The sequence below is a fragment of the Anopheles cruzii genome, chromosome 3 (assembly GCF_943734635.1).
Source record: "Anopheles cruzii chromosome 3, idAnoCruzAS_RS32_06, whole genome shotgun sequence".
NCBI lineage: Eukaryota > Metazoa > Arthropoda > Insecta > Diptera > Culicidae > Anopheles > Anopheles cruzii.
In genome coordinates, this window is record NC_069145.1 from 65,237,354 (window position 1) to 65,264,901 (window position 27,548).

The 27,548-nt window shown below is 51.5% G+C and overlaps 1 protein-coding gene across 1 annotated transcript in view; it reads left to right on the plus strand.

Moving 5' to 3' along the window:
• Nucleotides 1-27,548, plus strand: part of LOC128272402 (protein outspread) — a 144,467-nt gene that overhangs the window by 33,651 nt on the left and 83,268 nt on the right. The gene's annotated exons all lie outside the window — the stretch shown is intronic.

Here is a 27,548-nt window from a genome sequence, read left to right on the forward strand (position 1 = left end):
ACAGCCGCCTTGTTGGCGGCTGTTGTGAGGCAGACCACAAACTGAGAAACTGTTGGGTGTGTGCGGACCACGGAACCCCTGAAGGGTTGGTGCTGAAGGGAGAACCCACAACACAACAACCTCCTACCCCCCCCATATAAGGAGCGGGCGTGTACGTCCGAAACGTGTCCCAATCGTATGACGATTACACACCGGCTCCGGCGGCGAGAACCGAAAACGGTCCGGTCCGGAACTGCCTCGATGTCTGCGCGAAACGGTGGACTTTCGCGCTGGATGACACCGCAAGTTTCCTCAGTCGAAGTCCAGTCCATACGCCCGTAACTTATGGAGATCACTTTGGTCTAACGGTGTGTGTCGTTAGAGCTTCGTGGACTATTCAAATCCGCATCTCTCCCTCTCAGTCTCTGTTGAGCCATCCTGCGGTTTCGGAGGCTCCAAGCGAGCCAAATGCGGCCGTCAACCCCCCAATTTCTAATTCTTCTCCGACAAGAAGAAGCGCGCGGCAGAACGTGCGGACCACTGAAAGTGTTTATTAATTTGAAAACATGTTCCTCAGTGGGACGACACTTGCTGCTGCTGGCGCTGCGTAGGTAGAGTTTTGAATGGAGTGCGAAAGTTTCTCGGGGTTCATTTATCTCCCGAATATAGAGGACCGGACCAAACCGGGCGGAGTTAGTTGGCCACCGTTGTACCGTTTTGACGTGGAAACGGTATTTTGCATTATTTTTCGTTCAGCGCGCCAAATAGTGGTGAGGATGGAGAGTGGAACCGTCCGAACCTGGCTTGAGTGATGTGAACTATCAGAGTTCATAACGATGCGCAAAAGGGGAGCCCGGTGTTTGACGCGTGTGGGTTGGGTCAGTTGTCAAAATATGTGTCCCTCGCCTGTATTCTCCGTCATCCGCATCCGCATTAGAGTTATTTCAGCCTCCGACTAATACGGGGTGCCTGGTTTTGCCACAAAACAGTAGAGAAGCTTCAAAGAGAAGACGTCGTCTCCCTCTAAAACTCCAGCGGTTTTTTTAAAGTTGGACCAACCGGTGCTAGGTAGAGGAACAAACCTGTCCTCGGGGTACAAAAAAAAGAAGCCGAACGAAAACAAGAGAAAATAAATGTAGCAATTCCCGAAGGGTGGGTCCCCCACAGAAAGGGGGGTAGGCGCAAGGGAAGAAACCTCTGAACCGGTGCGGCCGCTGCCGGCACGACAAATATGCCTAATTAACGAAAACGACCGGCGGCGGCGGCCCCGGGAATGTTGACTGCGCGGCGCAAACGCAAACATCCGTCCGTGTTTCGGGTTCGCTGTGTGTTGCGCATTAAAATCCGCCGTTTCTCCAGCCAGCCTGCCAGCCAGCCGGCCATCACGTGCACACCATTTGCCACGTGCGCCGTCTTCCGTGCCATTTTCTGTGGGGCATAATGGCCGCACTTTTCTGTCGACAATTCAATGCGCGCGCGGCACCGGCGGTGTAAATGGGTGAACTCCTTGGCGGGAACTAGACAACCGTCCGTCGGAAGGCGCCACGAACCACGCTGGCGGAGGGATAACGTGATCGGTTTTGTTTACCTCCCCGCGAGACAAACGAATAATTAGCCCGCCGCACACGGGGCCCCGAATGTAGTTGGCCGGGCGGGTTTTTGTTTTTCGGACTCAAAAGCAGCGACTCTGAACGCAAAAGGCAAAAACAACACCCCATTCCAAGGCCCCCGAATACATTGATGAGCTGCTGCTCCCCACACCGCAGGCTAAGCGCTGATCGCCGACAACGGGGCGGCTGGCGAGTGGAGTCAAGATATTGGCCAGCTTGGCCAGGAATGTGCGGCCGAGCTCGATTGTCTGGAAGCGAGAAGCTGGAAGATTAAGGGCCTGGCTGGCCTGGTGGGCAGAGATTCCCAAACCTGCGATGATGTTTTACGGGTTTTTGTGTTCAATTCATTTGGAAGCGGCGCTGTCTTCCATTTGGGGGGACCATGTTGGGATTTGGACCAATATCTGGGGTTGTGGTACGGAATTCTCTTGTTGTTGTCGGCGTTACACAGAATGATCTGAGGTGTTTCCAATATTTGCATCGCATTAGCTTACCTGCTTTGCGCAAAAAGAGTCCCGAACTGACCCAACTGTCAAAGACTTTATCCCATTTGGGAACGGATCAATACCTGAAGTGATTCCAAATACTTTATCGATTACATGTTGCGACGACATTCAGCGATCCAGGATTTACAATGCTTTGCGGTTCTATGATAATCAACAAGGTGTGTCTGTCACTTTCCTTTGTTTAAATTCGTTTTTTGGTGGTTTGAAAGTTGAACTCTTATTCACAGTTTTTTCACAACAATCAAGAGACAAAATTTGGTCGGTATTCACTCAAGAAGTAGAACGTCACTTTGTATCAACTCGTCTGCATAATGCGCTGCAGAAGTATAGCTTGTATGGGAGATTAAAACGCGTCCTTAAATTACGTGAAATAGACAGCAATCAACGGACATAAATTTATTAAAAACTTGTTTCCAAACAGGTTAATCTTCAACTCAACCTGTACGAAATTGGGAACTTCACTTAAGCTCATTTCCGCCTCGGTGGTTATGGTAATAATAAGAATTATCAGATTTGGCGCTTCGAAAACCTACACTTCGTGCAAGATGCACTCACAGCGAGTGATTGTTTGTGTGCGGATTTTGGTCCGGGGGCATAATCATTCCATTTTTCTTCGAAAATGTAGAAGGAACCGCCGCAACTGTCAATGACGTTTACTTTACCTACAAATGTTGACTGATTGTTTTTTTTTGCGTAATTGAAGCTGAAAATTAGAACGACATTTGGCACAAGTCGATCCTTGCTCGGCACAAGTCGAGTTTTGACAAGTCGATAGATTAGTTAAAAATTCTTTTACAAATAATCCCAATGTGAATTTTTGTAAAATCTCAACGATAAAGTGTTTGAGAACCGCTGCCTTGGGCGAAATAGATAGGCGCCGCGGCAGTCAAATTAACGATCCTGTCTGGCATCTGGTGATCGGTTTCCCGAACAGCGCACTAACCGGCAGCACTTCTCCGGGCGGGTGCTGCCGGCAAACCGTTGGTGGTGTTTTTGGTTTTGTTTATCGACAAACCCTTCGATCGGCGATTCTGATCCACTCCACGCTTTTTCGGGCTTTGCCGTTGTGCCGTTCTGGAGCTCAAATTAACGCGTACATTGTAGCGTCCCGGCGGGCACGGGACACGTCAGAAAACCAATAGCGCGGTGTCTGGCGCACACGAAGGACGTCACCGTCGCCGTAATCGCGCTAATGAGTTTTTAATTGTACCCTGCCGACGACGGTCCGCGGGCCAATAATTTTTGGCCGTCGGCTTCCAAAATGCACAACCCCCGGCCACCGGCATGCTGGCTGGGGTTTCGTGCGCAACCGGGAGTATCGGATCGCTATCGCGATCCGCGTATGCTGACTGTGGCCTAGTTGCGGACCGGGCAGATCCTTCGATCGTTGGATCGTCGGTGCAAAAACGGTGAACAACAACCACCGTAAGCGCGCCTGGGTCCGTAATTTCTGGTACAGGGCTATGCCGCGAACGCACACGTAGCTTTGCTACACGCCATGCTCTGCTGAGCGCTCCGACTCCGCGCGGCTAATGATCTCGTCCAGGCCCCGTTCTCTGTCCTCCCCACACCGGACTCGATGGCCGGGATCCGATCCGACCCAGATGGAGACATCATAATTGGTCCGAATTGGTCCGGCGTGCGTGCGTGGCCCGTGCGTGCCCCATACTATGTTGCGGATAGGATCCACCGGCACCCGCACCACCCCTCCACACCCCCAGCAACAAATTGCTAGTTATCGGCGTGTTCTGGCCGGTGTTGCGGGAAGAACTTTGAAGAAGATTTAATACGAAAGTACAAGGAACGCCATCATCATCGTGCTCTCGGGACGCCGGACCTTCTTCTTTGCGGGACCAAATCCTGCTGCCCGAGATGCCCGAGACCCCACATCGTTGGAGGTATTATTTCTGGTCCCGTGCGTGCCGTGTGTTCTCTTGTGCCCTGGTTGTCCCCTGCAAAAAAAACCGACGTCCGTCCGCACTATTCTCGTCCAACTAATGACTCCTCCGAGCCCGGCATAAACAACTCCATAATTCATTCGAAAATATTAACAACATCGTGCTAATGTTCTCACCTGTGTTTGTCTCCTCTTTTTGCCATTACAGGTAAGTGTGGGAGAGCGCCATCTTGGACCAGCTTGGACAGAGAGAGAGAGACAGAGTGAGCGAGAGGGACACCTACTCGGTGGAGGCAAGAAGTAGAACAACACTTGGAAGGGTGACACTGGTACCTCGTCGGCGCGGTCGACACGGAAATGGCCGCCGCGCATTTATTTGTCCGCCAAAGTCGTCGTCACCATTTGGAAATTGCAATCTCACCCCGTGCAGGTGGCGGACGGACAGGCCGGGTACCGGGCCAACATTTCCATTTGACCTTGTTGCCGCGTCCGGTTTCCCCGCGGCCCGCGAACCAAAAACCATCCGTCATCCGAAGGGGCCAAGTCGGGCGTAGGCGCGCGCGGCCGAGAGACACATCGACAACAAATCGGACGGCGGCGCGCAAGGTGTCAATGCCGGTGACTTGCATGACGACGGCGACGACGCTGGAGTCGTAGGAGGGTATTGTGGGGTATGGACCCCCTCCGCCACCTCACCACCCGTTACAGGGCTGGAGGCCGGAGCGAATCGAATGTGACCCATCTGTGGGACACTTGGGAGCTTTCTGTGGTGGGATTGTCGACGGTTCGCTTCGTCATGCGCGCAGCATAGCCAATTGGCCACGGCCGGCTCATGGGGCCGTCACCTCCACCACCGCGCGCGCAGCTCCTTCTAGGAAGGAAACAGGTTGAGTTCCGGAGTTGAGGTCGCCCGTCCGGGCAAAACAATCAGAGTTGGATCAGGTTGATCGACCACCGTTGGATCGGGTTAAGCGATCCAGGAAGGAAGCGCGAGAACCCGGACGACGGGTTTCCATTTTTGGGCTGCTTAGCCGCGCTCGCGGATCAGAAACGCCGATCAGTTCGCTGGCGGGGGACGCTGACTCCAAATTCCAAGGCCTTCCCGAATGTGGAGGTCGCCGCGGCCCCGGGAGGACCTGCCGCGAACTAGGAGGTTTTGTTTCTAGCCGCCGGCCCCACGGGGTCACCGAAGCCAAACCGATCCATCACCCACCGCCGCTTTCGTCATCAGATCAGGCTGATGAGAAGAGCCTCTCGTTAAGATTGGCCGATTATCGTCCAGCAGGGAGCAGCAGCAGCAGCAGGGGGTGCCACGCCTGTTGTGTAGGCAGGTGTAGGCAATCATAATTTCAGTAATTATGTACGCTCGTCGGTCAAACTGATGCGCGTGGCCCAGCGGGAGGCGGAGACCTTTCTTCATCCGTCAACCGCAAACCGAAGTGTGACACAGTGCGCGCCACAGTCGCTTGGGAGTAGCGGTACCTCCTCGGTTAACCCCATTTTGCGTGGCCACCACGCCGTTCGGTGGTGGTGATTTTCTGTTAATAATTTTCGCACACAAGTTCCCTTGCACCACCCCCCCTGAACCACCCGGTAATAAAGCAATCCCCGCGATGCGCGCGGCCAAAAGGGTTTATAATGGGAATCAAATGAGATGACATCACCTGCTGCCTGCTGTGTGCGGCTGCCCACCGAAAACAGCCGTGCCGTTCCGTGGCGTGGGTTTTAATCCTTTCGGTGGGGCCACTCATTAAGACGCTCGCGGTTGACCGTGATGCCGGGTGGAAAGTTCTTTCTTCGGCGCGATCGTTTCGATGCGTAAAACGGCTTTCGTTTGGAGGAAGTTCGCCAGCATAGCAGGAGGGATGTTTATTTTAATAGTGTCATTTTCGATAACTTTTTGTGAACTTTTTTTAAATCTTTCTTGGGACTGTTTTATTACTGTGACCAAAAATGTTACGCGATGTTTGCGTAACGATGTGCCAAAAATAAGGCCGGATCTGTGAAGACAAAGTTCTTGATTCAACTTCCTCGTGATGTTTTCGCATCACATGTTCGTGATCATTCGATTCTCAGCATCATGTGAGTTCTGCCATAGAGTAGAGTTGTAATGGATTTCGTACTAACTTCTGTCAAATTGCTTCTTGATTGGTAGCTTAACTAAAAACTAAAATTTTAAACGTTTACATTTAAATCGGAACGATTTTCGGCAATCATTGAATAACAAACGTCTCCAAAATGGTTAAAACGGAGTATAAGCTCGAAAGCATTTGTCTCAAGATCCCATTTAGTTTGAATGCTGGAAGCTATCAATTAAACCAAAATCACCTCAAATGATATGGACATTGACATAAATTGGATGAAGAATTCTTCGACTACCAGCCACTATTAGCTAACTTACTAAGAGCTTCAAGAAGCGATGTTTGCTACTATTTGCGTACGTCGCAGACTAACTCAGAGGAGGAAGGTACCGGCACCAGTTGACACCACATTAACGTCGAACAAGTTTCATTTCACCTCCTCATATTGTAATTTTTTGGGCTTTAGCATTGATTCCTTTCCACCTTCGCTCCATGTGATTATCTCAAATGTGTGCGATTTTCTTCGTCATTTATTTGCAATTAGTTTCGATTTTCTCACGTTTTTGTCCACCATCTCTCAATCCGACTCAAGCGGCGAGGTTTGTAGTCTTTCGGCACAATGTTGATATCATTTTTCGCGTACCACTTCTGGGCAAACAAAAACCAAGCTGCTGAACAATACAGAACTGGTTTGTTTACTTTTTCATATAACGGCAGTAGTCGTCTCTGTAGCCATTTATTGATTCTTCGGGTTGGCCTCTTTGCGGTAAGAGGTATAGAGCGCTCGTCAAATGTACCATTTTACCGAAAACTTCGGTAGTTTTTTGATTTTTTGAAGTGATCGCCAGAGGTAATGGAATTTGACATGATTTCACTTTTGCCATACTGAGAAATAACCAGATTTTTCACATTTTAGTACCGAATTTTCGCACCGACGTGTTTCGCGCGAACGTACGTTGACTTCATTGGACTCGATGTACACAACAATGTTAACAAAAAATAGATTTCAAACGTTGTGTGCATACAATACAATTTCATTATTGGTTTCCGTTGCCAACCAATTTACTTCGGTTTTGTTTTGCTGTTTGCTGTGCATAAAATAGAAGCACCGTTTGATTATTTTATATTAATAGATGGCTTGTGCCTTTGTTATTTAATCTGCATTTCTAATTTAATCGACTGAATATACTTACATACTACTTCTTTCACTGAAAGGAAGCCAAATGCCAGCCTTACTCGTTTATTTATCTCTGGTTACTTGTAAGAAAAACCTAAGATCACTATAATACAAGTTGCTGCAAGAGATTTTTGGCATGGGCCATGTTCGTTGGCGTTCATTCCGTCATGTAGTGGAAAAAGCCTATTATATGTGTAGCTTGAATTCTATCTCCTTTTAAGGTTTATTGTTTGCCCTGACGTTACATTATCATTACATAATCATAACATAACATAATTATAATTTTCAGATTTCTTTTAATTAATAATGAACGATTTTTGTTATGTCTCGCCTTTTCCGGCCGTAAATTTATTAAAAAAGGTTTCAATCAAGTCGCAACCGAGGAGAGTAAAATGGAATGCAGTTCTTGGAATTGATTAATGATATCTTAAGGAACCTGGCCCACACCAACAATCTCTTGCTTAAAAAAGACATTAGTTTTTTTAAGTCCAACAACCTCAATAACTGTTGTTTGATGTTGATAAGTTTCTCCACTTCATATGTCTTTTGCTTTCCGGAACATCTTTAAATATTTGCCGGTCTTCTACGGCCATCACAGAGTCCGATCGCGTTGGCGATCACCGTGTTTTCGAACAATCGGGCACGAATCAGCGGGTTCGGATCAGCTGCCCCTGAGCGGCCCATCGCCCGTGTGGGGGTTACACTTGATCGGCTTTATAGGTTAGTGAGGTCTTTGCGTGAGGATGCAATGGAAAATGCAAAACACCCACCGCGCGCGCCCCTAAGCGCACCTACATCCGTTGGGTGCATTTTCCTCCCGCTCTCCCTCCTTGACTGTGGTGGGCAAAAGACGGAAATGCATCAATGGGCAGGCAGAACCGAGCAAACCGGACCGTCCGCTTCGGTCGGTGTGGTCCCCGGTGGTCGCGCATCATCATCATCGGGCGGCCGCGCATCATGTTCTGCGCGCCGCAAACAAACCCGATGGTGGTGAATAATGAAGTCAGCCACTCGGATCTTCGATCCGGGACTGTAGGGGCCTCTCCAGCCGGCGGACATCGTACAGTCAGCTGGTCAGGCTGGCTGGCTCTTTTGCATTTTCCCTTTTTCGGCCGAGACCTGAGCCCCGGACACGCAATAGCGAAGGGCTGGGAGGCTGGGGCGGTTGGGCCGCCATCATGTACCGGTGTACCTAATCCGCGGCGGTGGCGGCCACTAGATTCGCGTATGTGCGGGCAGGTTCGGTGGCAAGCGGCTGGGCTGGACGATAAACAAACAGGCGGCAGCAACGGCGAACGGCGCACTGCTGACCCGGATTGCGGTGGCCAGACCGTCGCGCCCGTATCGGCAGCATCGTCGGATGCAGCCGCCGCAGCAGCAGATGCAGCAACCGGTACCCCGGGTGTGGCGCGCGGCCGAGACCTGCTCGCTTCACCGTACGGCACGGTACGGTACGGGTTCGGGCCGTTTGCGGGCAGGCCTTGGCCCACGCGCACTCGCCGCGCAAGAATCAACCAATATATCTCCCACACGGGGCCGTTAGAGACCTTCTGCGCACGCGGCTCGGCGGCTTGGCGGCCACATTTTTCATTTATGTGTTATAATTGAAAATTATGTAGATCGTAAAAAGTAACTGCAATCGGTGCCGGGACCGGGCCGGGCCGTGCCGGTGCCCGAAACGAACCGAAAACGGGACCGAAATGGCCGTAAATGTTTATTCGCGAAATTCCTTTCTCGGCGGCTCGGTCGGTTGGCCGAACCATCGACCGGGAAAGGTGCATCTGGGAAGTGCGCCACATGTGCGCGCGCGTGGCTTAATGTTTCCGTTCTTCTTTTTCGAATCGTTTGTTGTTGGGGACCGTTTTCGGTTCGTGCGATGTTTATTGTCCTTGAGAAGGGGAGTGAAAAACAGAAACACGTTGTTTATTGCTTTGGCTCGCTGCTGAGTACACCTTTCGGTTAGATCGTCAATTATTCTCCCGAATTCTCACAGTTTTGTCAATTACCGTCCACTCGACAGCGCACTATAAACACTCCCGGACACTCGCGCGACAATCCGGAACAAAGTGTCCCGCGTCCCACACCTGTTCAGAGCGAGTGGGGCGAAATCCGTTTCAAATATGGCGCGCGCGTCCATCGAAACTTCAAACGCCAAATTCATCGCCTGAACAACAGCAGTAAACAACTCCTTACGCGCCGAACTGTCGGCCCTGGTGCCGGGAATTGAGGGTGTGAAAAAGGCCCCGCATCTTCATCGACGTGGGCCGGTGATCCACCCATTACCGCGCGGCCATTTTACCGTACTTAGTGACCGAGTGACGGCTGAGAGCACTGTTTGGGGGTTCAATTTGTGTTTCTCGTTACCCGTGGTCGGTTGCATACTGCAGGCTGAGAGGATCATCCCAGGGTCGAGACAGCGATGCCCTCACAAGGAGTTCGGGTGGCCACTCGTCGAAGCGCGCTTGAATTATGGCGAATCGTCACTGGACTCGCTGGCGATTTGGCAAGGTCCCGTCCCGAATCTTGACACCGATCGGCGAACTGGGTTTCCCATTAATTATGTCGCGTTTTTGGTGAAATCCCATTAACCAAATTCAAATGGAGGGTTCTATCAAGGCCACTCCGCTTTGGGGGCTTTCACTGGGTTGCGTTCGCAAACATTTCAATGGATATTTCGCCCACTGGACAGCAATCGCGGGAGACATTAGACATCTTAACGCTCCATTATAGTGCTCCTTCCGGACGATGGTTAAGCGAATTCGCCCACGTGACCCACAGCAGCCGCCAACAAAGGCTACCAAAAGTTTTGTTGTTTGGCAAGAAAGTGATCGCAAAACGACCGAACCGCTTCAATCCACTTGTAAACTCTAATGTCCGAGGCACCGCGGAGTTCCGCGGGCTTCTCATCATCGATTGTTTGTCCGCGCTCCCAATCGGTGTCGCTTCCAAATTGGGGCAAGAAAGTGATCGCAAAACGACCGAACCGCTTCAATCCACTTGTAAACTCTAATGTCCGAGGCACCGCGGAGTTCCGCGGGCTTCTCATCATCGATTGTTTGTCCGCGCTCCCAATCGGTGTCGCTTCCAAATTGGGGGTTATTCGTGTCGGGGCCACGCTGACATTGATTAAGTTGCACTGCGCCCGGGGTGGGGTCCCCCTAGGACCCTAGGGTCCTAGGCCCTCTGCTGGGGTCCAGGTGGTCGAGTTTCACTTTGCCAAAACTCTCACTCGGCGCGCTCGGCGAGGATACACCCTTGGCCACCATAAATCATCCAAAGCCGTGGAACCGAGCCAAGAGAGTCCGCTCTAGCTGGTCCACCTTTCGCCGGAAGGCAGCAGGTTCTTTGGCGGTCTGGGCCGAAGAGCCGCCTATCATTAGGCCGACCGACCGACGCGCGCCGCGCGCCACGGCCACCTTCTCTCACGATCATGATCTTGGTGCATTGGTTGGTAGCCCACCGCACGGCGACGAAGACGACGACGATCGGTGCAATTTCTATGGAACAATTGGCCGATTGGCCGCGCAGAGCCTGCTCGGCCTGCTCCGGTGCCCTTGCCTATGCGCCCGGCGGGTTGAGGGCGCCGACGGCGCAAATCGCACGCGCCGCCGACCTAATAACGCCCTTGACGTCGATCTAGATTCGTGGTCTCTCGTACTCGATGCTCGGGCACACTCCACGGCGACCGGGCGAATATATGTGGCCAGTAAATGAGCATAAAAATGCGCTCCCCACATGCAACATGCAGATGGCCGGGTTGTTGGCAATTTTCCCTACAAATCCTCCTGGTGCATTCCTGGTCCTCCGGTGCGCGCCGCTGGCAGTTTGTGCCGCGGAGTTTATTAAATATTTTAATCATACATTGTTCCGATGCGCGATTGTTCCGTGGCGGGCGGTGTAGAGCTAGGAATTTGTGTGACTATGTTGAGCAATGCTGCCTGTGGGCCTCCCCGGGGGGGGGTCCGACTAGTCCACTTAACTCTCAACTACCGCCCGCCGGCAACGGGTGCGGATGCTCGCGAATGATGATATTGTTTTTCCCCGCGTGCCATTAAATGCTTCCCGCAAGGGGTGGCCTTTTTGTTGCGTACGTCGCCCCAGCGAACCCAGCGCCAGCTTAGTTTATTGTTGTTGTTGTGTTCGCCGTCCGACGTGGTGTGCAATTTTCAGTGAAAGTCGGCAGCGTCGTGCATAAAAAGTGTTTACAAAATACGACATCCGCGGATCGGTTTGGGGCGGGTCGGTGGAATTGAGGCATTCGAGGGACCGATAGGCTCGGGGGTTTATGGGTGTTAGATATTTCGGTCTTTTGATTGCCTTGCGATCTTTGATGGGACCGGGAATTCACACGCTGATAAGCCAGTGATAGCACAGTGCGGCAAAAACGTTCCGTGACCGTGAATGTAGATCTCGCTGGAGATTTGTTTCAAAGAACCCTACGTTAGCTTTTTTAAACCCTTTGAAACATATTCTAGAAATTTCAGACATTTCTAACAGTCTTTGTTATGCCGAATTCTCCCGAAGAATATCTTTGTTGTTCAGTTTAAAAATTTCTTAACCGTAGTCGTTCTTATTGTCACACTGCGACTGTTGGATCGAAATTTTCGAATTCCAAAACATTTTCAATGTAATTTTCTATTTAGAAGATCGCGTTTCGCGTGGTGTTTATTTTTGCATTGATTAGATTTAATTTAATTTAATTTAATGATAAACATGGACACAGAACATGGAGCTCCAGCATGCAATCAATTTAAATTTAAATTTTAACTGATGCTCGTTGCCGAAATTAAGTATCGAATTCGAAACTTTATTTGCCGCACTGTGAATGGAATAATTCAGCGGTAGCGGCCGATGGCTTAGGGTACTGATTTTACAACTCTCAGGGTTTATCAGGATTGATAGTGTCTATATGACTGCTGTCTGATTTTTAGACCTCAGTTGGACAATTCGTACATTTTATATCGCTGTTGAGGTTTGGTCGATTTTTTCTGCTTTCGCAACTGGATAGCTTCACGCTTCCTTCCTTCGTTAACATCCATATCGACAATCGATTACGTCGCATAAACCTCCGATTGTTCTTCCCCGACGGGATGGGATATCTATTACGGGTTCTGCGGCTATAACGCGCGCACCACATTGCATGTTCTCTTGACACGGGCAATTGCAAGTGGACACAACCCTCCCGCGTATCCGGTTGATCAGACCCGGTTTTTGGGGTCCCTCTTTTTTGGGTAACAAACTCCTATCTCTCTCTGTCGCTCTGCTATACGATGCGGACGTGGATTAACTTTCATGCCTTCAGCGATGCTGGGCCGCAGCTCGGAGTTTAATCGGAAAACCTTAAGGGATCCGTTCGTAGTGGCTGACCGGTGGTCGGCATTTGAAAGGAGCCATGGTAAAACGATACCCCGGCTCACCTTTATCGGTCGGTCGCCGCCGTAGCGGGTGATGTGGGCTGCATTAGACGCGGGGCGCTCGGAAGTGTGTGACAGCGACACAATGTAGTAAGTGCGGCGTGGCAGCGTCTGGTGGAGACCCGAGACTGAGCCTTCCGAGCGGCGCTGGTTGTGAAGGTGAAGGCGAGTCTGAGGGACCCTTTTTTTTGCCCGTTACCCAACAACAACCGTCGCGCGTCCGTACGTGCAAAGGGGGGGCGGCCAGAGATGGCCAATGTCAAAATATTACCTTGTCGTAGACTTTGCTTCCTGGCGGACGGGCCGTCTAGCGACTAATCCAATTTGACGACTCACAGCGTGTTGGCGCGACACGTTGCAGTGAGTCTTGTACCAGTTGGCGTACCAGTTCAAGACCCAGTTGCGTAAAAGCTGACTCGCGGGAATTAATATTCTCCAGTTGAAGCACCAACACCTGGAGTCTCCGGCATAGGTTTGCGATCGTTCAGGAGCCCGACGAGAGTTTGCCTACACTTTGTAGCTCGTTTGCGGCCGCACAAGATTGCTCCGTGCACTTGTGCCGCCGCCGCAGTATGTGCTGGGCCTTTAACCCTCCTCAGCTCCATCATCTTTGCCTCACGATTCCGGTGGCAAAACCCGCCCGCCGCGGAATGCTCTCTCGGCTCGCATTATTTATGGCCAGTATTAAGTATGCATGACTCATGGCGGCGAATCTGGAACATCTCTTCGCGCGCCCCGACCGAGGGTTGGCGAGTGTCGACGAAGACGCCGCCGCCGCCGCCGCTAGTTGGCTTCCAGGAAGACCCATATTTTTCCCATCTGCAGGCGCAGCGTCTAGGCAAGATGGCGCGAAAGATCAGATTCTGCGCCGCGTGCGAGCGAGAGATAAAATGCTAATGATAACGTATACGTACGCCACTCCTCGCGGAACGGGTTTTACGTGACATGCAAAAAAAAGACCAGAAAAACCGAATGTGTTTATACGCGGACCCCGACGGAGAGTCGATGTCCCGGGCGTGCCTCGGTCGCGTAACGGATTCTAGAGGAAGTTTCGGTGCACCGGCGGACGGACGGAACGCGGGCCAGGTTCTTCGCCGACGTCGACCGCAGGATACATTTCTGGATGGAGCAGAGTTATGAGGACTTGAGTTTACGACCGCCAGTCGAGCCAAGGTGACTCCTGCGGTCGCGCGGTGAGGGAGCGTGGAACGTGTGTGGAGCGTCCCCATCGGTCGGTCAGGTGGTTGAACGACTTGCCGGAGCGATCGTATTGCATGCACGTTTCGGGCCTGTGCAATCGGAACCGGGTTCGTTGGGTAATCGCAAAAAGGCGAAGACGCCAGACGCGCACAGGGACACCATGACGCCATGTGGTGGGGCCTCTGGAGCTCGTTTTACCTGCCCACCCCCCCCTGAGCTCGTGTCGGGAATTCGCCGTGTCAGCGTTTCGTGAGGAATGCACCGTCGTTGACACACACGCTAGGTGTAAAATTTCTTCCTCACATTATCGCGCTTCCCATTGCGTTCGCAGGTTTAAGAAGTACCGCCACTTCACGGCCAGAACACGAAAATCATTGTCCAACATAACGCCGCGTGGTGGTGAAGACACTTTTTCAAAAACAACCCGTAAAGTTATTCATTTTATGCGCATCGCCTGTCGGATTAAATCAATTGCCGAACGCTAATCCAGTTTGAGTCGAAAATAATTTTGTCTATTTCTGTGCTCGCTTCTCAGTATCGTCCATCGCCTCTACACGATTATGGAGGGCCTTGTCGTTACAAAGCGGGGCCGCGGACAATCTAAAATACGCGATGGATTCGTCGTGGATCCCGCACCGCAATGGGCGCGCTTAAAACAACTTGGCGTAAGCTAGACCGAACGTCCGACAAACTCCAAGGTCAACAAGTGGTCGGGATGTTGGTTTTTTTCGCCTGATCCACAGGCCATTTTACATCTATTTGGGGGGTAATCCGCACCCCGGTTTTTGGTCACCCAAAACCTATTTCCGAACGACGCGAGGGAGTGGTCCACGGTTGGCGATGTGTTAGCTTCGTCGGTGGTGGGTTTTTATGTTTCTGGCATTTCCGCTGATAGGGCCCGGCCCTGCGTTGTAGCAAAATCCCGGCCGACTAGAGTATTGATGGTATCGGGGGCCGCTTGGCCTGTTATCGGAGAGTTTTTTTAACCAAAGTGTAGCCCACATGTCGGCTTTGTTCGGCGACAAATTATCACATCAGACGGCAGCAGCCATTAGCGTTGCGCAAAGAGCGATGTCTGCGGTCTACATTCTGGGATCTTGTGTCAGATTTATTTTGCGCATTAGTATCATTCGTTTACATTCTTCATTGTCAGTGTTATGTGACTTCGTTTCATTTGGAGCTCAATGACAGCTTAAGGTTGTGGTTGGTCCCAAAATGTAACATATTGTAACGATCTTTTTCACGGTTATGATAGTGTGGCCAAAGAGGAAGCAGATTTTATTGTCGTCAACTTATACGTCAAAATACAGTCCTTTTGTAAGCATTAAAAATTGAATTCTCCGATTTTCATAATGTCTGAAACTATTCAACAACGCAGTTCCATTAAATGTTGTATGCGGAATGAAGTTTTTGCTGCCAAAAAGGTGGAAAATGTTGCAAAAGACCTTCGGCAAGCAAGCTCTATTGAAAACAAGAGTTTTTAAGTGACACAAAATGTTCAAAGAGGGTCGGGAAAAGCATTGAAAACGAGACACAGCCAGGGCGACCATAAACATCAACTGATGAGTTGCACGTCAATAAAATCAAAGAACTAGTGGTCCAATATCGTCGCTTGACAGTACGAGATCTTACTGACCTTTTTTCATCTATCGTAAAGATCAGTGAAAACTATTTTGAATGGCCGTGTAGGTCTCAGAAAAGTGATATGTCGATTGCTGCAGAAACTTAATGTTCTGGCTACCATGTGACTTCTGGCTATTCGGCTAAACTCAACACCGGACACCGTTTTGAATCTATAAAAAAGATAGAAACCGAAACGAAGAACGTATGAAGACTATACCGGAAGAACACTTTGCGGCATGTTTTGAAAACTAACTGAATTTAGAAGAATAAATTAACTAAAGTAGGTAAATAAATCAATAAATCAAATCAAATAATAAATTTAGAGTTTTTGAGTTATAAGCAGCTTCTCGTAATTTTTTTACTACAGTAGTACGTAGTTCTCTCTCTCTCAAGCTGTCGGGGAGGCGTTTTGCTGCTGAACTCATTTCAATTGCCAATCCCAGACGGTGAACGTGTTTTCTAATCAATCTTACCCACCATTTATATCATTTCTTTCGTTTGTTTTACTCTCTCTGTTTTACAGGTAAGCGTCCTTTTAATAAAGACATGCCTCAGCGAGCGAAACGAGCGAGCAAACGCACGGTGGGTGTCAATCATCGTCAGCCAGTTTCTGTGGCCGGTTTGTGCATCCGACTCAATCCATCCATCCAACGATTTGCCCGAAGCGGGAACAACTTCCAGAAGTGCATTCGGGCGACGGTGGGCAGTGAGTTGGAACAATTTTTCATCCTTAAAACACTTCAACTGAAACTGCCACCTGAATTGGATTTTTTCGTTGCGAACCCGTCATGTTCCGCCGATACTGTTGATCCTTGTGGTTGGCTCCGAATTTTTCGTAAAAAACACAACAAGCGTTTGCTGCACTCCGACTTATGCACCTTGTTAGTCAGCCGGGCCAGGTCAGAATGAACATAAATTTATCGCCGGCCATGGCCGAGTCACCTGATCGCAGGTCATCCTAGACCGTGGCCGCGAGTTCATTGCCACTACTGTGTCACCTGGCCCCGGGGAGGTTGCGTTCTTGACACCGCCACCGCCACCGTGGCCACAGCCGGCTGCCAAGATAGAGAGCACAAAAGTTCACCGTCACCGCCGGGGCCGGGATGCGGGTAAAATAATGAAATAAATAAAGCGGAGGGAAAAAAGTGCGCTACGAAAATTATGTTTAAATGCTTCACCGCGAAGCGGGAATTTATCACTTTGATTTATGTGGCCGCGCACCGTGGCTCTGGCTCGGCGGCTGTGCGCGGTGACTGATCAGCAGGATCCGGGCATCATCTCAAGGTTACGCTAGGCGCGCGCACGGCACGTCGTCCGGGACGGCGCATCGGCCGAAGGATAATGGCCGTGATAAAGGCTCTCCTAGTATGGTGCGCGCCCCGCGTTCGTTCCGCGCCATCCTCACGGTAGGTGTTTAGCAAACAAGGGCCCGGTCCTAGGGCCCTTGGTGTGCTTACTGTGTGTCGGTCGGTCGGTGGCCACGGTTGCTATCATTGGCACCGTGGCACGGCAAATCGGCGTTGACACGAGCGATAGATCACGACGGAGGGGGAACATGGGCAAAACATGGCGAAAAGGCCACGGGCTGATCCGTGGCGGCAAGTCGCGAAGATCACCGGGTGAGATACGGGCGCTTCCCGGGCGCGCGTGTGTTATCGACCAGCACTGGCCATCTCGCCGCTCGTGTGGTGCAAAATTAATGATATCATCATCTTTAACAATATAATCATAACTCATGCGATTTATCCTCGGGGTCCGGGGATCCGGGGATCGGGCGCCCGCGGCTCACCTCTTCCCTCTTTGACATCCGACTTTGGTTCTTGCTGCGTTCGCGTGTTCCCGGAACGTCGGATGACGCGGCTGTGACAGGCCGACGGGCCAACGTGGGCGCCAGCGTGATGCGATGCGGTAATTTTTGGCTTACGAAGCGGAATTTCGGACGCTTTCGGATGACTAAGGATGCGAATATTTCTGCGGCGGCGACGACGATACGAAATTTATGGCCAAGATCAAGGGCAATAAATCTTGCGGCTGGTTTGCGACCGGCCACACACACAACCGAACCGAACCGAATGCCCGTGGAAAGGCAAAACCCATAAACACGGTGGGTGACGCAGAACGAAGCGTGAATTGCTCTCGCTCCATTTACTGCGCTTTAGTAGAAACAATTTTTCCATTCCGCCCGGTGTGTTCTACTTCGGTAATTATAGGGACTGCGATGAGATGCATATGTAGGGCCTCTTCGGTTGGCGGCGGAAGGTGTGAACGTACGGATCGTGGCTCGTGAAAACGGTGCCGTTCCCGTTTCGGAACGGAACTATCAAACGGGGCCCGGCGTACGTACAACAATTATTAGAAGCATGCACCGGAAAATGGTGCACCGGCACGTGACGTGTTACATTTCACGCCACACACACACACACATGTGCGCGCGAGAGAGCTCCTCGAGATAGTGTCATCAGTGGAGCCGTTATCTTCGGGCCCCGTCGGGCCGCTGTCGGCACGTCAATCTGCATCAGCGTCGCCACTCATTCCACGTTCGTCGCCTGATCGTGAATTGAAATCTTTCTATTCGCGGTCTCCCGGCCCCGGCGGACGTGAGCTGTTGATTAGGCGTGATTAGAAAGCCGTGCCGGGGCTGGGGCGTCCCGCAGCGGACTCCGAATTCGCAGCGCTGTCCTGTCCCGTCCCGTGTGTCGGGTCCATGACCTGCCGTCGCACTCGCCCCTCTGCGTGTGCCGCGCATGACGCCACGCGGTGTAATGGAGAGCATGCCAGCTGCGCGCGACATTATGCTGCGCCGATGCTGCTGCTGCGTGTGGCACAGTTTGGCTGTGGCGCGTGCAAAACAATTTTCGTGGTTGTTCCAGTTTTTTTTGGTTGCCCCGCGGCCGTTCGCCGTTTATGAATATCTCCGTCGGAACTTTCTTCTTGCCTGAGTGTCGTGCCTTTGGTGCCGGTTTCCAGCCCCCTTGCCACCCTCCGCCTCTTCTTCTTCCTCGTTTTTTTTCAGGGCCATCGGAGCCTCAAAATCCATTTGAATGGGGCGTGTACCGTTTGGCCCGAAAAGCCCCCGAAGTGTAATTGAATTTGCATTTTCCGTTCGCCCCGTCAGTCGGTGATCGTGTGTGCGATCGCTCGAATGGGAAAGTAATCGAGAGCAACGGAACGAGAGAGAGAGCGAGAGCGAGAGGAAGAGTAACGAATAGAAAAACGAGAGCAGAAAGGAAGTGAAACAAAAGCGGAAAAAAGTCAAGCCGAACCCATTTGTCAAACTGACTCCTTTTTGCGTCTCTTATTCGTGTCCCAAAAAACTTTAGCTCCCAGCGCCGGTCACAGTCGCTAAAGTGTGGCTGTTGATAAGGTTAAAAAAGAATAGGGCGGGCCATTAAAAGTGGATGCATTTGAAAAAAACACATGCAAAAATTATTGTTTTGTTGTTTCAGCGTTTGCCATCACTTTGGCCAATGTTTCGGAGGCGGCAATCTCTTGGCGAATATTGTTCTTGAGGATAACCAGAGTCCTTGGCTTGTTGCCGATTACATATAAACCCACACATTAAAGTCTGGTAGCATCAAATCTGATGATCTTGGTGGCCAGTCAAAAATCACCGTTATTCGATATCAGTCGACCAGGGAACCGAAGTTCGAAATAAATTTATTGTTGGTTGAGCACAAAATCCGCTCATAAAAAATACGGCCCGATGATCATATCCGCGCAAATACCGCACCAAACAGTAATGTTTTGAGAGGCTGCTGTTGGATTAATTGAGGGTTTTCGATATCATAAAACCGACAAGTTTGTTGCCTCCATTTATCAAAAAATGTGCCTCTTCAAACATGAGGACCTTTCGCCACAAAAATCAAGCAAAAAGCTGAATAATTTCAGCGCATTATTTTGTTGTGTACTGTTCGATTGTCGGAATTGTACCGAAATGACCCACCCTGTATGAATAACACATTGACAGAGGCGCATACATTTGGAAACTCTTTGAGTGGCGAACTCAACATGCAAATACAGTCCCAAATGTAAACACCCTTTGCTTCCATTCGAAGAACTGGGTGGAATAATTTCACGTCACACTCCGGTCCACGCAGGCCCACGGCCCGGTTTTTGGGAACCACTTTCCCTGCTCTCTTATTATGCAAAATACGTTCGACAATTTTTCGAAAATTCGTAAGCACACCACGTGGGACCCAGCCCTCTCGTGGTGCATGATGGATTCCGGTCGCGGCCGCAGCAGCAGCAGCAACCGCAGCTGTTGTCAGGAAGCGACACGTGTGCGGAAGCGCAATTACCGTGTCAAATTAAGGTCCAATTTGAATGTTGCTCTTTAAACTTTCTCATTACGGTGAGGCGCAGTCATGTGGCTGGCTTAAACAGGGCTGCGGTCCCCCTGCGGCCGGCGAGTTCGAAGCGATGGCTTCATTTTCGAGTGCATGTAAATCATGGCGCACGACAGTGTGACGTGTTTTTGTTTGTCTTTTGCAATTTTGCGCTCACATTTCAAACATAATGCAGTCCACTCTGGGGCTTTTAATTTTTTAACCTTTGGACCGTAATTTAGCCCAAAAAGGTAACCCCACATAGAGAGTCGGCCAGAATAGAACAACTTCCGATGGCGGGCCGCGCGCAGGAAGTAACGCGCAGATTTCTCCCCGAGCAGAGTTCCCGAGCATTAACACATCGGTGATGGGACCCTTGGGCGATGGGATCATCGACCCCAGCAGGGGCCCTTCGGGACCGGATGCGGGGACCGCGGGGCAAATCATAGGCGACACGCTCGACCGCGCGCGCGTAAATGCGCCAGTTCCTGAACCGGAGTCACAATTTGGCCTCCGTCCTAATTGGCAATTCACACAGCGGCCGCGGCAGCTACGGCGACGGCGTGCCCGGTGGCGGAAATGGGCTGTTTCGTGTGCGCGGCGTGCCCCCCGGGAGCCAGAGGTCTCACTCACACGCCGCGCGCGCCACCCCGGCAATGGCCGGCGCACGATCCCGATGGCGTGGCGCAACTTTCCCGGCGTAATGGTAATAAAAATGATCTGCCGCGCGACGGGTGGGCCACGGCCGCGACCGGGCGAGCGTCGGGCCCTATATTCTACTGCCCTGGGCTGGGCGCAGTCCACTATCGAGTGTAGTGCCATATGTTTTGCCGGGCGCCCGGCCCTCCGGCCGCCCGGCGATAATGTCCGGCGAGTGGCTACCGTTTGGTGTGTGCCCTCGTGTTTAGGTTTGATTTTATTTCCGTGCAACGGCGGCAGGTCTTGAACCTTTCACTGTCCGCTTTCACGACGGCGACGGCGACGCCATTCCGGTAGCCGCCATTCGTATCATGTCCTGCCGCCACCGTCGTCGCCGTTACCGAAGCGCACATAAACATAGTCCAAAAATCGCTCACCTCCGCGCCGCGGGCTGTAATTGGCCGCGTCGATATTACCGTCCGGTAGCGGGGGGTGGTGGTGGTGGTGCGAAAGAATGTGGCATAAAACCGCAAACGGCCAAACGGCCGTCGGGAGCAGCAACGATAGTGATCGTTATAATTTCGTTTTCACGTGCCTCAAAAACAGAAGAAAGTGCCTTCTCTGGTCCGGTCGGCGGGGGTGCCGTGGTGGTTGATAGTGTGCGGGAGGACCGGGCGGCTATCGCACACTTTCTATCGTGCTATCAATCCTCGGCCAGCTCGGCCGGGCCGTCCACGGGCACTTTCCGGCGGTTGCGCGGCCGACGGACGGGACGCTATGGGGCTCTGGGTGTGGAGCTGATGTTTATCTTTCGCCCACCATCTTTTCGCTTATCTTTCTTTCTCGCTCTCTTTCGATTGGTTTGGGTCCCGGGTCGGGTGCGATCGTCATTAGAAAACCATATTCCACCATATACCGGGGCGATGTCTCCCGTAACACATCCGGTAAGCATTAGAGGCTGCTACTGGGGGCAGGCCTAGCAAATGGTCCAATGACATGCGCCCTTTGAGGGTGCCGTGCCTGGGAACGTCCCGAGCCCATCCGTGTAGGGTCCACGTGTGATCAGTCCCAGTCACTCGGGTGGTAAATGGCCGGTTTCCGCCGGCACCGCGGCACCGTTTAGCTTCCGCTTTGCGCGCGTGGTTATTATTCAATTCGAGATAATTTCATCAAAATGAATCCATTTAGTGCACGGAACGGGGATTCTACTTGTAAGAAAATTATCTTCCTTTTTGCCCACAAAAATTAGGGTGACTTGACTTTCGAGACTGTAAAGGAAAAAAGGATTTATTGGGTTTAAGGAGTACCAAACAAAATCAAACGTGGAAAGGCTCGCGTGTTGTGACAAAGTATTCATTTACAATTACGGGTAGATACTGTTCGTAATTTAAAGGTAACTTGTTGGCGGCGTGAACAAAATATTCGAATAACTGGTGCAACTCATGATGGGCTTCTCCCTGCAGATCAGTCCATACGCAGCAGACCACCTTGCTCTAGCCGTCAATGCTCAAGCCGTGATTGATGTAAATCCATTTTTGGTTTTTGTTATCGTCTTGGAAAAGTTGCATGCAAAAGAGAATCATCGTCTAACAGTTGTCAATCGTTCGAGGATCCTGCTGAACCCCTCGGTTTGTCACTGCATTTGGACTTTAAAATTTACGCTGAATGTACAAGGTGTTCCATCACGATCCATACTGTTTAAACGTTAAATAACTCCGCTATTTGTCAGTTGATTTTGACAAATGAACAAGATTTATTTACAGTATAGAATGACGTTTATTACCAATTCACTCAGAATACAACATTGTTCAAATGACCGTTTCCATTAGATACACAAAAAGTGGGCCTTTTTTGGGCATTTTTCGTTGTATTTGACAACATTTCGGTAATAGACAATGTCATGGCAGCAATTTCCGCTATGATGTTAGTTTTCAGTTCTTCAATGGTTTTCGATTGGCTGGCATAAACTTTACTCTTCAAATAGCCCCACAGAAAGAAGTCAGAAGAAATTTGGCATTAATAACCACGCGTAGTTTTCACAGTTGAACGAATTTTTTCAAAGTAGAGCGTTACAATTTCAGCCCGCTACTTTACCGTAAATTAATCCACGTCTAAGACAACAAAGGTTGACTTTTCAGAATTTGACAGATTTGTCAAAATCGACTGAAAAATGGCGGAGACGATCTGCCAATAAAAATAAAGTAAATGCTTGTGATCATGATCATTATACAAAACAATCATTCGTAATCGATCGCAACACCAATAATAATAGTACAAACTTAAATGTCGACTTGATCGCCAGTGGCTAGTTGGGGTTGGCAAAATGAGAACATATTTCGTTGTCGATGATCGACGTGAGCCTACCGCATTTGACCTTCTGCCGATATTCAACAATTATTTATTCACAAGAAGCTGATATTACTTTATTACTAAATATTACAAAAACTATCGTTTTCGTTATGATGTCATATTCCCAAACCATCACTATGAGCAGCTCTCTCTCTCCCACGAGGATCTTCCAGTGACCCATCGTTTGATGGCGTCGTTTGTGGTCCCCCACCACCGGTAGCCGCTTTTATGTGATCGATCTAAGCTAAGATCGTGAGTTGAGTGAGTCTCCGGACCACTCAAAAGAACCGCCAGCGAGCCCGAAGAAGACGGACCAGCCGGCCTGCCGGCCGGGTTTTCAATGTCACCATAATTTGCGCGCTGCCTTGAAGTTAATGAAAACGGGCACGCGATGATCGGGCACACGGTACGGTACACCGCGGTGGCTGCTGGGGACCGCTTTGTTCCGGAGCACACTTCGCAGACACTTCACAGGGCCAGTACCGCTCGCGTGCGCTCTCGACCGAAACGGGTCCGCTCCGTGGAAAAAGTGGTTGCGTGCTGCCCTAGAATCCGTTTCGTGATCCGCTCCCGCCCGAGACTTGTGTGGCCGACACAAGCCGTGGGTGACCTTCCGGGCGCGCTCGAAGATCACCGATCGCCATCGGAGAGAACCCTCCGACGGTCAGTGTAGAAATCAATCAGTCATACTGCGCATCCGATGGCTGTCCCGGGCACCCGGGACCCGGCCATTTTCAATTTATCAAAGTTCCGTGTCCCGGCCGGGATGACATATCAATCCTAAGCAATCTCGCCGGTCGCCTCCAGTCAGCCACCTAGACACCCCGACTGGCAGAGGACGATCAATCATGACGACGACGACGGAAACTGACGGAAGGCTCTCCTGGTTTCCTCGGTGACGGCCGTTGACCTTGGCTAATTGCTCGATTGGCACCCGGCCACTTGCCAGCCTGGGCTGCTGACCGTTTGAATCGTTTTTTCGGTTGCTCTCTGGGAAGGGACCCAACCCGACGACCCGGCTTCACTTTCACCCACCCGCGAACCTTCCGCGGGACACTTAACTTGTAATTGACGGTCGTTCCCTGTTTCTCGCTCGTGCGTGTGTGCGTGTGTGTCGGTCGTGATTTCTCACACCGGATCGAGCCGTGCCGCGGAGGGTCACGCAATGGCAGTCGTTGCGTGACCGAATGATTTGCCGTCAATCAAAAGCCAAGGGTTTCAAGTTTGGGCTATTTGGCCCCGCTACGGACTCCCGGCCCGGGAGTCAAGGCAGCGTGTACCGGTGTGTGCGGTGGAGGTAATTCCACGCGGGCCAAAAAGCGAGAGTTTTGTGGGAGCTGCTGTCATCGGGGGGTTCTCGTCCGGGGCGCGACAACACGACCGTTTTCGGCGAGTGAGGTCCAGCGTCCAGGAATATTTCGTCGGTTGGCCGCCGCGGTCCGCGGTGTCACTTTCTAATTTCTCTCCCCCGTGTGCGACTTCCGGTGCGACACGATTACGTGACGCGGTGGTCCTTCTGCGCTCCGTAATTAAACCGCGAACCTCGATCTTAAGGCGCGATCTTCACGCGAAAGATCCCGCGTGAGTTTAGTTTTGTGTTGATTCGGTTGGCAGCCGAAAATAGGCTGCTTAGCGTTAATCACCATCGGTGGCGATCGGTGGCGAATTGTTTGGAGCGGGTTTGCCAAAAAAATCCGAGGGCCTCGACATTCCCGATGGCCCCGTGGACTGTTTGGCCAAAGACGCGGAGATCCCAACGCGGCCCGATCGCCACGGGCCGATAAACCAATCAGATCACGACGGCCCGCTTCGGTGGTAATAAATTTTTCCATCCACCTCGGTGGGCTCCGACGGCAGGGGCTGAGGGGTGGAACCTCTTCGATTTCCTACTCGTTCGTTCATCAACGCTGCCCGGCTCTGGCCGGCGCGATCGCGTTCCGTTGATCGTTTGTGTCCATTTTAGGACAAAATTACCCAGTTCGGTTGATTTATTAGCACCGGCAACTGATTTATGACACCTCCACCCGCGAGATGGCCGCCCGGGGCAGGCAGTGGTTGGGTGGCTTTTAACGGGGCCCACCTACTACACCTCCCGTGTACCCGGGTCCCCCCAGCGGTGAGCTTTTGGCCAACGAAAATCCCAATCCCGCCGGTGTGTCGCGCTGTGGAGTCGCGCCGTTTTCCGTGGTCACGGTCCCATTTCAACGGTCAATAAACAATTCTATGCTCGGCCGCGGGGGCGCGGGTGCTAACCACGGTTGGCCGGCGGCAGGTTCAGGACCGGGGGCAGCCAGCCAGCCAGCCGGCCAGATGGATGGCGCAATTTTATTCCCACAGGCCATGGCGCGCGCCAAACCGCGGTGAAAGCTCTCGAGTTCGGCTGTTCGGAGCCTCGTTCGGTTCGGTCACGCGGTGTGGCAGGAAAAATTGAAAAATTCCAACCCGCACCCGGCACCCGGCACCCGGCAGCGTCCCCCAGCCACGATCTTCTGGCGGTCTCGGGGGGAAAGTGTTGAAAATTTGCCCGGAAAACCAATTGATTTACTGCCACGGTCACAAAAGTCACTTTCCGCGATCGGGCCACCGGTTCGATGAGGTGACTTCGAATTTTTCTTCGATCAGGCCCAACGATTGTCGGACCGGAGAAAAATGGCCCCGGGATGGCCGTTCGTTGGCCAATTTCTTCTAATTTCTAACACCGCGACGCGACGCTCAAGTGACCAATAATTAACGACGTTCTAACGAGCCCAAATCGATCGCCGCGGCCAGCAGAATCATTTCCATTTTTTACTGCACCCTGGAATGTGGCTGCCTTTCGTGTACAGTGGCCGCACGAACCCTGAGGGCCCGGCACCCGGGCGGGAGTTAATTGATGAAGCGAATTTATTCTCATCCTCGGCTCTACAGGCTCTGCTCCGGAAGGCGTGAGTCTCGACTACAGCCCGTAGCAAGAAGACGCAAAGTCCACGCCGAGTGCCGAAAACCTGACCCGAGCCACGGATCCGCAGAAGATCTTTTGCGCAGAAGATCTAATTTGAATAAATAACCCATTTCACTGGCAGTGACGTGCGGTTAAAGTGCTGGCCCTGGGCTGCTTAGAACCCGGACACCCGGCCACGGCCACGGCAGATGGCGGCGAACTGTATCGATCGACCGCATCAGCCGAACAATCCGGCAATGATTAGCCATAAATTAAGCGAACATTTGTTAGGATTACAGCATGTTTTGTCAACTCGCTGTCCCCGGGCAGCCTGAGTCCGGCCTGCCTGGCTGATGCCGGACGGGGTTTCATCCATCCTCCGGGGTCCAGAGTTTCGATCCGAGCGATCGATCCCACGATCCGATCGAGCGGATCGTGCTGGGTGCTGCAAAGTGACAAGTTCGATGTACCGATCCGGGCTCCGGTGGCTCTGAGGCGAAAATGATGATTTGCCACTCTGGTGCCACTCGCATAGCCCCGGGGCAGGCGGCCAACCAGCCCATTAAGAGGCTACGATTTATGAGATCCGGTCGATGATCCACTTCTAAGTCGAATAGAGCAGCATCTCTTTAAGAATCTTCGCCGCGGCGCCGGCGAGAGAGCGATTTTCATATTTTTATGACCAAACCAAACAGAACAACAAAAACTAAAAGCGGACAGAATATTCGTTTTGCCTCCATTTTGCTGCCCGACACCACGGTGCGCGCGGTTATCGTGGGAGCCGAACCCACTGCTGCTAACGGTTTTCCGAGAGACGGCCATCGGTGGGCCTGGACAGAACGGCAGCGGCCATAGAACAGATCATTAGGCTGCCCAGAAATTATCCGCCCGGGGAGAGTTAAGGGTCCATTACGGGGCACCGGTCTGGGTTTGACCTTTTCTTCGAGCCCCGAGAGCGGGTTAGAGACCGGTGTTCTTAGCCGGTGAGCCTCCCACTTTTTAAGGGTTCTAACTCGCGGGGCCAGCAGTTTCGCAATCTTCGTTTTAATTACGTGAGAATTTGATGGCTTTCGAAGTAAAGTGATACGTTCGTTGGCCGACAGGGGTACTGCCGATCGCACCTGACACAGGCATCGCTCCGGCAGATCCTGCACCACAAGAAAAGGACGCATTAGTCGCGCCAAGATGCGATGGCGCACTTTTGATTGCTTGTGCGCTAATCTGCGCTTTCGCCCGCCCGTTATCTTTCGTTGTCGGTGCAGTTGAGTGTTTTAAGTGTGTGGCCTGCGTAAAGAGGACGGCATTACGACAGTGCGAGGTGGGGGGACCCCACGTTGGGTCGTTGACGTTGGTGCGGTGCGTGCTTAGGTAAAGTGAAATTTATTTACACAGTAATTCACTGCATCAGCAGCATAACCGCTCCACACGACGGTGCCACGGTATGCTAAACGAAAGGCACTTTCTTATGTTGCTACGAGCGAACCAAACGCGTCGATTATGCTCGTAGCCGATCTGTGATGAGGTGCGATTGGTTGTTTGTTAGGGTCTTGAGCAGCCTTCATCGACGATTACATTCAATCAATATTATCTTTTACTCATAATTTATCCCTTGGAGTTGGAATGTTCGTTGTTTTCCTAATTTTTGTACGTGAAGATTGTTTTGTATAATTTTTGCCCGTTTGTGAGCTGGGCTTGGCGTCTTCGATCGGTTGTTAGTTCCGACTTTCAGCTGTTCCATCTGTTTACACGAAATGTTTCGCTGTTTCATGATTTCCGTTTCCGGGTCTAACCATATAGCAAAACAATTTCAATTCCGATACTCTTCTTC